Source organism: Cyprinus carpio, chromosome A16 (genome assembly GCF_018340385.1).
Source record: "Cyprinus carpio isolate SPL01 chromosome A16, ASM1834038v1, whole genome shotgun sequence".
In the NCBI taxonomy this organism is placed as follows: Eukaryota; Metazoa; Chordata; class Actinopteri; order Cypriniformes; family Cyprinidae; genus Cyprinus; species Cyprinus carpio.
Genome location: NC_056587.1, coordinates 19,315,458 through 19,330,532, shown reverse-complemented (window position 1 = coordinate 19,330,532; position 15,075 = coordinate 19,315,458). Strand labels below are relative to the sequence as shown.

General features: G+C 34.7%; 1 long non-coding RNA gene across 3 annotated transcripts; it reads right to left on the bottom strand.

Moving 5' to 3' along the window:
• Positions 1 to 8,830: 8,830 nt before the first annotated feature.
• On the bottom strand, positions 8,831 to 14,837 carry LOC109094221. Of its 3 annotated transcripts, XR_006162031.1 has the most exons (7): positions 14,244 to 14,837; positions 13,602 to 13,634; positions 13,434 to 13,500; positions 13,218 to 13,325; positions 12,990 to 13,132; positions 10,203 to 10,277; positions 8,831 to 9,259 (listed from the first exon to the last, which is right to left on the bottom strand). It is a non-coding gene; the product is annotated as an uncharacterized LOC109094221 (long non-coding RNA). The 3 variants fall into 3 exon arrangements; XR_006162032.1 differs by having other exon boundaries at positions 12,990 to 13,149; positions 13,602 to 14,837; XR_006162030.1 differs by having other exon boundaries at positions 13,602 to 14,835.
• Between the last annotated feature and the right edge of the window lie 238 nt (positions 14,838 to 15,075).

Genomic DNA, 15,075 nt, shown 5'->3' with positions numbered 1-15,075 from the left:
CTGAAATCACTGGTCTGTGCATGATTGCACACGTGCTCTAACTCGTGCATATAATTGGCCAAAAGGACGGAACATGATGCGCTTTTCTCTCCATCTCCATGGACTGTTAATGTAAATCCGACGCAACCTGCAGCTATTAAAGGTTAAAAAGCTCTTGCCAATTAATAACTGTCTGCTCGAGGTAAGGTAGGATAGAGGTTTTTCAATCGTTTTAGATGTCACGGACCCCCAAATATGATCATCATCCTCGTGATAAAGCCTCCATCCTAAAATTTCAAATGCAGATATGTCTTTTCATGTATAAAGACTCAAATTTATACTGTTAAAATTTAATAAATATAATATTTAGTGCTCACTATAGTACTTTTGTACAGTACTTGTCTTATTGATTGATTGACTGATTTAAATCAAATGAATATTTATTTAGCTTAATTATATATACTATTTTTTACACTGTTTTCCACCAATCTTTTTCGCCAGTTTGAAAACTCCTGGGATAGTGGACTAGTATCAAAACAGAATCACATTCCCTTCTAAAAAACAAGCCAATATTTATCTCAAGAACCTCTTAGTGGAAAGCCACAAGGCTGTAATCTTTGACAGTGACAGTGTTTTGCAGTGACAAGTCAGATATCAATTATTTGTTTAATGATACTAGCATTAGACACAGCAATATGATATAAGACAAATATTCAGTAACAATTACTATTATAATACTAACAAATACTATTTTTTCTGCCATGTAATTCATAAGTCTAATTATTTACGTATGTCAGATTTAGAGCTGGAACTGTCAAAAGAAACAATAAGTGTAACTATTATAAAACAAATGTATCTTTAATTGTTATATAATTGCCAGCAGTTTCCTAATACCCATGATGAGGTGCTTTGGTTATTAACTACAGAGATGCTGATTACGACCTCATTTATAAAAGCTGTTGTTTTCAGTACACCTCGTATGAATCATGACACCATCTGCCAGTAAAGATGGAACATGAGCACCGCAAAACTGGAAAAATCTGGTTCCACATCATTTTGGGTTATTTGTTTTGATTGTCTGTCTGTCTCTTGTGGAATTAGTAGGTGTCTGCGATGTGAAACCTGCACTGCAAAAAGCTGTTTCTGTCAGACGTAGTTTCAGAAGTGCCAGTATTATCGGTCATAATGGGCTAATGCAGCGCTTAGCAACAGGCAGTATGACCATGTGACTGGTTTTTCAGATAAGGCTGTAAGTCACCATTCTCCTGCTGACAACAGGAGCATGATGTACGGGTTTCTGCCCTTAGCAAAAAGTAGTATACTTCAAGTTTATTATATTAAGTATACTTAAGTAAAGTTCAAGTATATATTTAAGTATACTTTATGTAGCAAGTATACAAATCTCAGTGTTCTAGTAGTATACCGTTTCAGTACTCCTTGGGACTAAATTGGCCCACATTCTAGTATATAAAAGTATACTTTTAAGTATACTTTAAGTATAACAGTAGCAAACTTTGAGTACACAACTACTTTACCTCTAGTTTGTAGTTTGTACTGCAATTATACTAAAAGTGAACTTATAGGTATACTGATAGTTTACTAATTAAATACTTTGTTCACTTTGAAGTATAGTCTCAGTAAACCACTAGTTTAGTAGTTTTATACTGCAAGTGAACTCATAAGTTTTCTTTAAGTGAACTTTACATCATACTTTAAGTATACTACTATGTCCCTATTTAGGTTTTAATTTGTGTATATTTTGTTATATGAATATCTGAACATACAAAACATCCAAACAGGTACCTGCTTTTAAACAATAACATTTTATTCTAGCTTCATGCATAATTTTTTTTAAACACTTTAATGTGTGTAAGTTTTATTAAAAAAAAAAATAAAGAAATAACATTTTGAACAAAAAGCTGAAAAAAGACTATGAATTGGATTCAGAATGATAATCAAAACGTAGATGGAGTCGATCAACACCCCAAAGCTTGACTGTAATTATTACCTCTTCATCGGTCAACATTTTATTCCATAACGTTACAGTTTTGATGCTGGTTGTTTCTGTTTCTTCTTCACTTGTGTTTTTTTGGAAATTCTGTACAGAAGATGTGTACTTGCGCCCTCTACCATATAACAATGAAAACACGGATTCTAGGGGCACAAGTATAGTTCAAATATATTTAGACTTTTTGTAAGTATAAGTCAAGTACAGTATACTTAAATCTCATTTTAAGTATATTTCTGAGAAGTATATAAAGCCCATTTCTGAGGAGTACATAAAAAGTAAACTAAAAGCATAAGTTCCTATTTTTAGTTTAAAAGAAGTATACTAATAGCACACTTGAATAAACTTATTTTTCATAAGGGTGAGCAAATACACCACAGTACCTCAACAACAAAACAATATGCAATGAATTATTCATGTTTCATTTTTACAGCCTCTATGGCCTAAGGAAACAATGACAGACAACTGACAGGTGGTTTCAGTTTTCTTAACCCTGTACAACCTGACATATGAAATAATAGTCAGAAAAAAAAACAAATGATTTGGAATAGAGCAGTCTATTGATTATTGTTGATTAACAGTTAATTGCATTAGCACTTACGGCTCATATTGTGATATAATGAGAATACTGAAAACGGCAAAACTAGAGGCCAAACTGAGTAAAATATACAGTTTGGTTCAGTTGCTGATATTTATATGACCAAAAAGTAAGATGAAATTCTGATAGCTTGTAATCAATGAGATCTTTATAACAGTATAGCAGACTGCTTGCAAAAAAAGGTAATAAATTTCAGATATATCTCCCAATGATATGTCTTAGTATGATATTTAAATCATATTTAATATTTAAATACATTGATGATTGACTTTTCCAAAAAAAAAAAAATATGGATAATGAATTGAAGTTGCTTCTTGAATCTTGAAATATTACTAACAATATAAAAGTTATTCTTTTGTTTACTTAATAGAAATCAGTAAAGATTTCACAGCAAAAAAAAAAAAAAAAAAAACACATAAACCTTGACCTGAAAGGGGACGTTTTTACAATGATACCAAAAGTACTTAAAGTATAAACTTTCAACTTCAAGTTTTGATCATGTTGATAATTTAGAGGCCTTAGAAATTTGCGTATGAAATATACAAAAATACAGTACGGGTTAATCATAAGGCTGTCAAGCAATTTGTGTTTGCTGTTATTCCATCTAGACTATTTATTTTACAAAAATATCTCCTAAAACCTCAATCTTACAGCTAGGCTAAACAATTTTAAATTGCGCATAAAGTATTTTAAAATAATAATAATAATAAAAATGTCAGCATGAATTTGGCCTATTTACAGTGAAAAAGTGAAAGTGACGTGACATACAGCCAAGTATGGTGACCTATACTCAGAATTCGTGCTCTGCATTTAACCCATCCAAAGTACACACACGCACACACACACACACACACACACACACACACACACACACGCACACACACCATAAACCCACATCCGGAGCAGTGGGCAGCCATTTATGCTGAGGCGCCCGGGGAGCAGTTGGGGGTTCGGTGCCTTGCTCAAGGGCACCTCAGTCGTGGTATTGAAGGAGGAGAGAGCACTGTACATTCACTCCCCCCACCTACAATTCCTGCCGGCCCGAGACTCGAACTTGCAACCTTTGGATTATGAGTCCGAATCTCTAACCATTAGGCCACGACTTCCCCCTTGCAGGTGCATCTCAATAAATTAGAATGTCGTGGAAAAGTTCATTTATTTAAGTAATTCAACTCAAATTTTAAAACTTGTGTATTAAATAAATTCATTGCACACAGACTGAAGTATAGTTTAAGTCTTTGGTTCTTTTAATTGTGATGATTTTGGCTCACATTTTACAAAAACCCACCAATTCACTAATCTCAACAAATTAGAATACTTCATAAGACCAATAAAAAACATTTTAAGTGAATTGTTGGCCTTTTGGAAAGTATGTTCATTTACTGTACATGTACTCAATACTTGGTAGGGGCTCCTTTTGCTTTAATTACTGCCTCAATTTGGTGTGGCATGGAGGTGATCAGTTTGTGGCACTGCTAAGGTGGTATGGAAGCCCAGGTTTCTTTGACAGTGGCCTTCAGCTCATCTGTATTCTTTGGTCTCTTGTTTCTTATTTTCCTCTTGACAATACCCCATAGATTCTCTCTGGGGTTCAGGTCTGGTGAGTTTGCTGGCCAGTCAAGCACACCAACACCATGGTCATTTAACCAACTTTTGGTGCTTTCGGCAGTGTGGGCAGGTGCCAAATCCTCCTGGAAAATGAAATCAGCATCTTCAAAAAGCTGGTCAGCAGAAGGAAGCATGAAGTGCTCCAAAATTTCTTGGTAAAACGGGCGCAATGACTTTGGTTTTCAAAAAAAACGACTTGGACCAACACCAGCAGATGACATTGCACCCCAAATCATCACAGACTGTGGAAACTTAACACTGGACTTTAAGCAACTTGGGCTATGAGCTTCTCCACCCTTCCTCTAGACTCTAGGACCTTGGTTTCCAAATGAAATACAAAACTTGCTCTCATCTGAAAAGAGGACTTTGTACTTGTTTTCAAAATTAAATTTATTATTCTCCTTAGCCCAGGTAAGACGCCTCAGGAGTGGTTTAACAAGAGGAATACGACAATTGTACCCAAATTCCTTGACACGTCTGTGTGGTTGCTCTTGATGCCTTGACCCCAGCCTCAGTCCATTCCTTGTGTAGTTCACTCAAATTCTTGAATCGATTTTGCTTGACAATCCTCATAATGCTGCAGTTCTCTCGGTTGGTTGTGCATCTTTTTCTTCCACAGTTTTTCCTTCCACTCAACTTTCTGTTAACATGCTTGGATACAGCACTCTGTCAGCTTCTTTAACAATGAATGTTGTGGCTTACCCTCCTTGTGAAGGGTGTCAGTGATTGTCTTCTGGGTAACTGTCAGATCAGCAGTCTTCCCCATGATTGTGTAGCCTAGTGAACCAAAATGAGAGACCATTTTGAAGGTTCAGGAAACCTTTGCAGGTGTTTTGAGTTGATTAGCTGATTGCCATGTCACCATATTCTAATTTGTTGAGACAGTGAATTGGTGGGTTTTTGTTAAATGTGAGCCAAAATCATCACAATTAAAAGAACCAAGGACTTAAACTACTTCAGTCTGTGTGCACTGAATTTATTTTATACCCAAGTGTCACAATTTGAGTTGAATTACTGAAATTTATGAACTTTTCCACGACATTCTAATTTATTGAGATGCACCTGTATTTTCCTAACACATGTTTCTGGCTACTGTATATTGTGCATGACTTAAAAAAATGGATTGGAAACTGCATTTCATGATGACTTTAACAGTATGCAAAGCACTCAGTTATGTTGTAGTCCTTTAGAAGTGGCAAAAATGTTGAGGCCAAGTAAACAATTAAATCAAGAACATTGTGTTTTATATGATTCTGTCTTATGCGAATGCTAGGAAAATGAAGAAACCAAAGCACCCATATGCTGCTACATCCTTACAGGGTAATCATCATCAAGCTGTAATATGCCATTAGAAGAGTACAACAAAATAATTTGTTCTATTTAATTCCACGAAACCATGTCACAACAATGGATTACTTCATTAATGCTAAATTACACCTCTCTGCCTCATGAGGATACGCAGCACCTTTTAGCTATTAAAACAGAAAACCTCCAGCTCCAGCAGATGCTCCTGTGCTGTGTGCTTTGATCATGCCATCATTCAAAAGAAAGAAGATGTACTAACTATTGTTAACTGCTCCCTGCAGACTGGATTTTTAGTGCCTTAAAAGTGCCCTGCCGCTGTCGACAGGAAAGCAAGCTGGATTTTTCTGTTCCAAAGAAATTCTCACCTAATATTCATAATTATTTAGCAAAATGCATGGATGAAATGTAGTAAAATGACTCTGAAATCTCTTCTCTCAATCTCTGACACTGTTGGCACGGCACTTTAATATTAGTATCTTAATTTAGATCAGTCTCCCGACCAGCAAAATACAGCATGTCTAAATGAACACCTGTTAGAAACCAGAGAGATCACATCAGAACTGTTCCAGCAGTACACAATTAAACAGGAAGTCTGCAGTTTAGACTTGCATAGCATCTAACTGATATTCTGCTATAAAATTAAGCAAAGAAGAATCATATCCTTTGAAAATTTTAACATTGTGATGACATGTTAATTATAGCTTCCACTCTATTTTTTCCTCCCATTTTTTTTTATCTATATTTGAGACATAATACTGAGCCAAAAGCATACACGTTGCATTGTCCCACAATAACACCAGACTGGCAAAAAGAAAGGAAAGAAAGATTTAATTGTTATTTTAATTAAGTTAAATTTCTGTCATTATTTATTTAGATTTACTTATATAAAATACAATTACTTTATAATTATATAATTTTACACATTATATAATTATATTTTATAAAAAAATTACACAATTTATTTATATTATATTTACTTGTAGTTATATTTACTTATAAATGTTATACTTACATAACTGTATAGTTATACTACTACATGTATGTATGTATATATATATATATATATACAGATTTCACTGCTGGTTATATATTCTCTATATAATCATGTATGTGACGAATGAAAATCTTGAATATATAGACCCCTTAATCGCCTACGTCACTGTGACGTCACCGCTCTAGCTGGAGGCAAAACATAAGGAAGAACTCATCATATAAATACTGTATACCGAATAAAGTGAAAGAAGTGCACTTCAAAATTTTGCATAATATATACCCTTGTAATGCATTTTTGTCTAAATTTTGTGATGTAGCTGATATATGTACCTTCTGTAAAAAAGAAAGTGAAGATATTTGTCATTTATTTTTCTCATGTAATGTTTCTTCACTCTTCTGGAAAGATTTGAGTTTCTATTGTTTTTCTAAAATTAACGTGAATGGTGTTTTTCACATTAAGGATATTGTTTTTTTTTTTTTTAAAACAAAAACAAATCTTTAGAATCAACAGTTAACTTTCTTATCCTCGTGGCAAAGTTCTATTTTCACAAACAAAGATTTCTTAAGAAAATACCTACTTTTATAGAGTTCTTATGTGAAGTAGAACATTTAATTAAATCACTGAGAGTAATTAATAACAAAAAATGTATTTCTTTTTTGAAGAGATATGATGAGATCTTTCATGTAACGTGATTAATACTTGTTTTGTTATTTTTATTTATTTAATTTTTCCTTAGAATCCTCTTTTCTTTACTTGTTCCGTTTCTGTGTTTTTTTTTTCTCTATCTGTTCTCATCCATTTGTTCAGATGACGTTGGATGTATTGATGATACATTTCGTGTAATGTATGCATATTTGTTTTTCATTAATGTCATCTTTGAATTTGGAATAAAAAAAGATTATATTTTTTGTAATATATTTGGGTAGTTGTTTTTGATTGATTTCTTATTTTTTTTTGTTTTGACTTTAAAATGTCGTCTTGTTGTGTTTTTGGCTGCTTTGGTTCAAAACTAAAGTTTCACCGGATCCCGGCCGACATTCCTTCACAGAAATCAAGAAGACAATTGTGGTTGAATGCAATACGGCGTACAGACTACCCAGCTAACAGTTACGTCGTGACGATGTAACTGGACCAGACCATATTCGTCGCAGCGACGTACCAAATAACGTTCCAGTGACGTAACTTTGTGATTTCCACATCCGTCGTGGCGACGTTATTTGGTACGTCGCTGGAACGTGATGAGAACGTCCTAACGACCAAACTGGCACGTTATGAGGACGTGGCTATAAAGGACCATATTGGTCGCAGCGACGTACCAAATAACGTTCCAGCGACGTAACTTTGTGATTCCCATATTCGTCGTAGCGACGTTATAGTCGAACATCGCTGGAACGTGATGAGTACGTCCCAACGACCAAACTGGCACGTTGTGAGGACGTGACAGTACCGGATCATATTGGTCGCAGCAACGTACCAAGTTTGTCCTAACGACCAAAATACCACCTTTATTTTTAATATTTACACCTCACCTTTAGTCTGGGTCCTGATGTGCTCCTACCATTACCTTGAAATACATAGAACTAATAAACTCAAACCTTCTCTGGTGCAAAAAAATAAACCTTATACAATCTAATAGTAATCTAATTATAGAGATTTATAGTAAATACATTCATTACATACATACATGCAATGCAAACTAATACAAAAACATTAAATTGTAATAGAAAATAGACAAAAACACAATGCATTCATTCATGAATCAACATTTATTCAGTGCTATTTTCTACAAATACTAAGCCAAAACATTTTGAACCTTAAACCCATTCTTTAACCATGCAAAGTGTTACCAAGTCATGAGCACAGAAAACTGAACACATCAATTCATAGATTACACAATATAATCAATTGAAAAAGTTTGTCTTAAGGATGGACATAGTTAATTATGTTATCAGTGAAAATTATTAATAACTACGAGTAGTCTCATTAATACAACTCTCCATAATTTGGTGCAAAAAATAAAGACATAATAAAAAGATATGAAACAATTCAGTTGATACTTCATTACTTTTTTGCAGAAGAAAAGTTCAATTGTTTCCCGAGCGTCCTATATGAGGCACCTGCTACAAATGTCTGGTGATGTGATACTGCTTTACTATCAGAAGATAAACCTTAACAATATTACAATTACCAAAGAACCATAGTTCTTGAGCTTCTCAGAAGATAAAAGACATTCATTCATAAAGAGTAAAGATATGTAAAACAACAATATGGAGATTTCTAGCATCTCTCCTGTATTATTTGGCCCACTTCAAAACACAAACAGTTTTTAGAAAATGAGCGTGTTGAGTTTCTCAGGAGAATGTGTAATCTCTGATAACTGACTGTGTAGAAGACTCTTTCAGACAGTGCTGCGGAGGCAGAGTTAGGTGCTGGACATCTGATAGAGAAGAGGAAGAGTGTCTTTCTTACCCCAGCAGCAGAAGACAGGCTCTTCTGAGGGAAGGACAGGAGGCTTGATGCAGTGTTTTGCTGTAGAACAAGGCTCCTTCTCAGCACCTGATCTTCTTCAGGAAAGAGTTCCTCTAGTGCAGAGTCAGAGACTCCAGATTTATTGCAAACTGGAATCTTTTAATAACATTTAGCATATTATTGTAGTCAGGTTTATTGTTTTTATTTTAACACATGGCAAAGGTATGAGAAAATTGTTAAACGTGTTCTTCCCCCTCTTCTTCATCCTGAGCCTGCACCGTCAATATCCTTCTCTGAGCTGAAAGGGAGGATCATCTTGTTAATGTTGCTAATGTATGTACACAGCCATTCAAACATTTTTTTTTTAATGTTTTTCGAGAGAAGTCTCTTCTGCTCACCAAGGCTATATTTATTTGATTACAATCACAGTACAAAACAGTAATATTGTAAAATATTTGTAAAATTTAAAATAACAGTTTTCATACTCTTTTTTGAATACACTTTAAAATGTATTTCATTCCTGCGAGGCAAAGCTGAATTTTTCAGGAGCCTTTACTCCAGTCTTCAGTGTCACATGATCTTATGTCATATACTGATTTGCTGCTCGAGAAACATTGCTGATTATTATCAATCAGTGCATTTATATGCACCTAATCAAATTATTGCCTCTCTAACCAAAGCGTGCATGTGCTCATGACGTACATTAATGACATCAGGTAAGTCCATACTCTGATTTTTGGAAATAATCACATTATTTGTGCGCATGGAAACAGTTGTGCTACTTAATATTTCTGTGTAAATCTTGAATTTTTCCTTCATGATTATTATATGAATACAAAGTTCAAAACATAAAAAAAAAAATATTTTGTAAAATTATAATTAAAAATTAAGTCTTTTCTACCACTTAAATGTCTTCCCAAAGAAAAAAAAAATCACCTTTTGAACTGTAGTGTGGACAAAAATATTGTGCAGCACAACTGTTTTCAACATTGATAATAATCAGAAATATTTCTCGAACAGCAAATCATCATATTAGAATGATTTCTGATGATTATGTGACACTGAAGACTGGAGTAATGATGCTGAAAATACAGCTGCGCATCACAGAAATAAATTATACTTTAAAATATATTTCAAACTTTTGACCAGCTGTGTACATTGCTACATTTAAATGAAAACCACTTGTGATAAACAATGCACACATTCTCAAAAAAACAAACAAACAAAAAAAAAACACTTACATTCTGATTATTACTTCCTTTCCTCACTGTTGTCTTCTTCAGTTGTTCCCAGACTTCCTTATTTTTCATCTTTCCCTTTAATTTACAAACATCAAACATAAACAAATAAAACTAATTAAACAAATAATTTTATAGACAATTTGGATAAGTCACCTGAGAGTTTTTTTGATGGTGGCCACAAACTGTGAATCTTCCTTTTGAAATATTAAGTGGTTCTCCAGCTTCTAAAGAAAAGGCAGATTCTGGGGCCATTTTCACAGAGAATTTTATCTTACTACTAGGTGTCCTAGCTAGGAGATTTAGCTTAAAACCTATTAACAAAACTCTCAAGGGTCTACAGTAACTAAAAAAGAGAGTTGAGTCATTGCAATGACCTTTTTCTTTGTTAAATTTCCAAACTTGGAGCTCTTAATATTGAACTCTCAAAGTGCACCAGATAGACGAATTTAACTTTAAAATGTACGCAATTTCTTACACGAGACCATGCCCCCAGATCCCCCAAACAACACAAGCCTCCATAGTCTCAAAAAAAATAATCCTGTGGGAAATACAGCAAAGTGATGTGGTTGTGTATGATTTAGGTATAGGGGAGATCCTTCACATTGGTCAAATTTAGGCCAACTCCAATATTTTTTAAACATTTAAAAACGGGAGGTTCTCATAAAGGCAGTGGTTTACAATTGTGGTCCTGGGGACCCGCAGCACTGCACACTTTGTATGTCTCTCATTAAACACACTTGATTCAGATTATCAGCTCCTTGGGAAAGAGCTCCATGAACTAAAGTAAACTTGTGTCAGTTTTTGGATAACTGGTATCAATTTCAGACAGGTTTGGTCAATAGTTTGCCAGGTCTTCTTAAGTAAAAGGAAACCCTATTTAAAGAGGTTGTTCCACATTATTAAGCAGGTCACAGTTCTCATGAAATATGGTGAGGAAGAAAGATCTTTCTGAAGATGAAATGTATGAAACAATGCAATGTCTTGAAAAAGGCATCAAAACAAACAATATTTTGTGAAAAGCTAAAAGAAATTATTGAACTGTCAAAAGATATGTGAGTGACTTAGAGTACAGAAGATCTTGGTCAGATAAAGATGAACTGTGTTGTAATGGTAGGTGTAAAAAAGCCACTGCTGAGCATCAGACTGGTGTTTGAAACTACTGGAGTCTCAAGATCCTCTCAATGTAGACTGACAGTTGTGTGTAAAGCTGCGTTTCAGTCACTGCTAACCAAACCTCACAAAGAGAAACCTGCACAGTGGCTGTAGAAACAGATTTTCAAACTGTTTAGCACAATGGTATTTATGCAGCATGGGTGTGTTATCCTGCATGAAAATCCTTTTATTTCTGAGAGGACTATTCTTCATTTTATACCACAGCAGAAAATGGTAGTGCAGAAGTCATTTTGACACTTACATCTCACTTCCCAATATTCCAACCCAAATCATCACCCACCGCCTCCTTGCTGATGTTTCAGTCTCATTGGAATAGGATGACCATTCATCAACTATCAGAAATCCATTTATCTGGACCATCCATTGTACTGCAGCATTCGTAAGTGAATAAAACTATTTAAAAACAAGTCTTCATGTGTTTCTACAGCCCTGTGCAGGTTTCTCTTTGTGAGGTTTGGTTATCAGTGACTGTAACGCAGCTTTACACACAACTGTCAGTCTACATTGAGAGGATCTTGAGACTCCAGTAGCTTCAAACATCTGTCTGCTGCTCAGCAGTGGCTTTTTTACAGCTGCCATTACAATACAGTTAATTTGTTTGACAGAAACTTTGCTTAATAAATCTTTATCTGACCAAGATCTTCTGTGCTCTAAGTCACTCACAAATCTTTTGACAGGTCAATAATCTCTATTTGCTTTTCACAAAATATTGTTTGTTTTTCATACTTTTCATCTTCCTCACCATATTTCATGAGAACTGTGACTTGCTTATTAATTTGGAACAACCTCTTTAAATAGGGTTTTCATTTACCTAAGAAGGCCTGGCAAACTATTGACCAAACCTGTCTGAGATTTATACCAGTTATCTAAAAAGATGTGAAAAACCACAAAAACAAAAATCTGACTATTTATTGTAACAAAACCCTATTGATATCACTTGCATAATAATTTGGAACTCAGTGTTATATATAAGTATCGTGATAGTATAGTGTATCGTCCCAGCTCTAGTTACTACAGTCAAAACAATAAAACTCTTCAAGAGCACACACTAACTGAGAATTTAAATCTGTAAAAAGAAAAGGCTCAAAATATTGCACAGATATAATACACTACACATCAGTATCTCTTCCTTTGGTGTTTTGAACATTTCTATGTGTAGTGCTGAACGCTGTGACTCTATGTGGCTTCAAGCACGTCATTCTGTGCACTGGTTGCGCATAAGCACTATGCGCTGTATAGGAGCCATACCCTTTCATATTATAATACTTCAGCGCAATTAAAGATTATTAGTCTTTCTTGTTCTGTCCTGTCTATCACATGTTGCTGCCTTCATTACTGTGCTATATGTTAAAAAGAAATGTCCTTTAATTTTATAGTATATAATTTATATATATTAATATATTTATGCTACTTGTTTTTCATAAATTTATTTTACAACAATATAAAGAGCAATGTGTAACATTTTACCAGATTTAGTCCTACACTTATTAACTTTTATCCTCAAGATGTTTTGTGAATATGGGCCCAGGTCAACACACAGAAATATAGAAATTCTACACTGATTTAAAAAAAACTGCACTGGTATCAGATCGGATCGGAATTGGCAGACATTACCTGTCTCTCCTCCTGAGCCTTTAGTCGTGTGGGTCCAGAAACGCTGTTTGTATATCTGGATACTGCTGCACAAATCTTTTAACCATGAGAAATGCAGTTTCAGCATATCCTCACGTCCAGGACAGTAGAATGGTCAGGATGACCTGAAACATATAACAAACTGAAATCAATTTAAATGTATTTAGTCTTGCCTGAGTGATGCTGAAACAACCAGGTTTATTTTTTCACCCAGGATTCACTGCTTCCTATGGAACAGTCTTCATGAAGAATGATCTCTTGATCCTGGATCCTTGCTGACATCCACTTGGAGATGATTTAGATGATATGTGGTTGTGTCTAAAGGTTAATGAATCAATGTTACAAGAATACTGATAGCAGCACTATTGATCCTGTAGCTTATATCATTCTTTTCAGTATTGAACAAGTCAGGAACCAAATTAGTACCAGTTTTTGAAACCCGTCTCTATTTGTAATAGTTGTCTTGTTGCTGCTGCCCAGACTGTCTCTCCACCTGATGATTAAATAAAAAGTATGTTAGTTTTACAGCAATGAATAAAACATTTAAACTGCTAGGTGGCAACAAATGAATATCTTTTCTTATAAGCAACTCACTGAATCATTGACTCAACTGGTGGCAGTCAGGACCTAAAAAAAGTGAACCATTTGTTTATTAAATATTTGTTGAAACTAAAGTATCAGATCTATTTGAGAATGAAACTAGCATAAAAAAGTATGCATGTGAAAAACACCATTAACACCAATAATGAGCAGATGACAGGATTTACAGGCCTACCACTTGAGGGAGAAAAGGGGAAATCATTAATCCCACATACACTGAACATGATTTCGGCAGCCTCGGTCTAATTAACGTTAAACTTTATACAGCGGTTTATATTCAAGTTCACAATATGACTAGCGTGAGCATCATCAAGCGCGAGCGGCAGACATTCAAACAAACTAATTAACGTTACTACGGTTAAATTTTAAAGAATTAGAAAGTGAATATTGTATAGTTTATCGTGTTAAATGTCAAATAATTTAAAACAGGTATAAAATTGTATCTCAAGATTTTAATAGTTAACGTTATCTTAGACCGCCTCTGAGACTGCTCTTAAGCTAACTAACCAAACAGAGCATTTTATTTATTAAACTGAATAAGAAAACCTACAAAAATACAAAACACTACTCCTCTTTGGTGACATCTAACTTTATATCAGTAGAAACTATGAATAAAAGTAGATTTATAGCGCTTACCTTTTCCTCCGTGTCCGTCCGCTGGAAGTTGACCGTTAATGACGGGCACGCGCACTTAACGTTACAGTACTCAGAAAGTGACGCGCGCTGCTAGTTTAAATGTTAATTTGTCCCGTGCCCTCTTTCAATAAATCTGTCATTAACGAACATTATCACCATTTGCTAAGCAAACTATTTGTTATTTGTTTTGTCGTTAATTTGATAAATGTTTTATATATCTAAAAATATAATAATAATTCATGCCATCTTTTAAAATTCTTGATGAATTTAGTATATTTCTCAAATAATAGGCTATTCAAATGGTATCTTAATAATAATAATAATACATGCAGTGGAATAATATGAAAAGTTATCTGGAGACCAGCTGATCACGTCGCTACAACGTCCCCAATGGGACTACCTAGCGACGTCTTTTGAGGACTTGCCCACGACGTTTCTGGGATGTTAGCCGAGCTCCTAAAAATGGAACTTTACCACGAAGTCCTCACAACGTTGCCATAAAGTAATGTTGCGTTGACCAAATGACGACAAACTGGCGACGTCCTCACAACGTTCTGTGTTTGCTGGGTAGACAGAGACGATCATAAATAATGCTCGTGTTTGCAGTGCAAACTTCATATTAGGTAAAATAATCTATGCATATGTACTGGTGTGTTGGTTTTATCTAGTACAAATCAGCAAGTTTATGTTTTATAGGTGAAAAGTCGCCAACCTTCAGCGCACTAGCTAGCTTAAATGTTAAACAAACATACAGCGATAGATGTGTGTGCCATCCTTTGAATGGTCTCTTAAAATAATCCACATTGCTAATCATAGTTAGCCGCGCGATAGG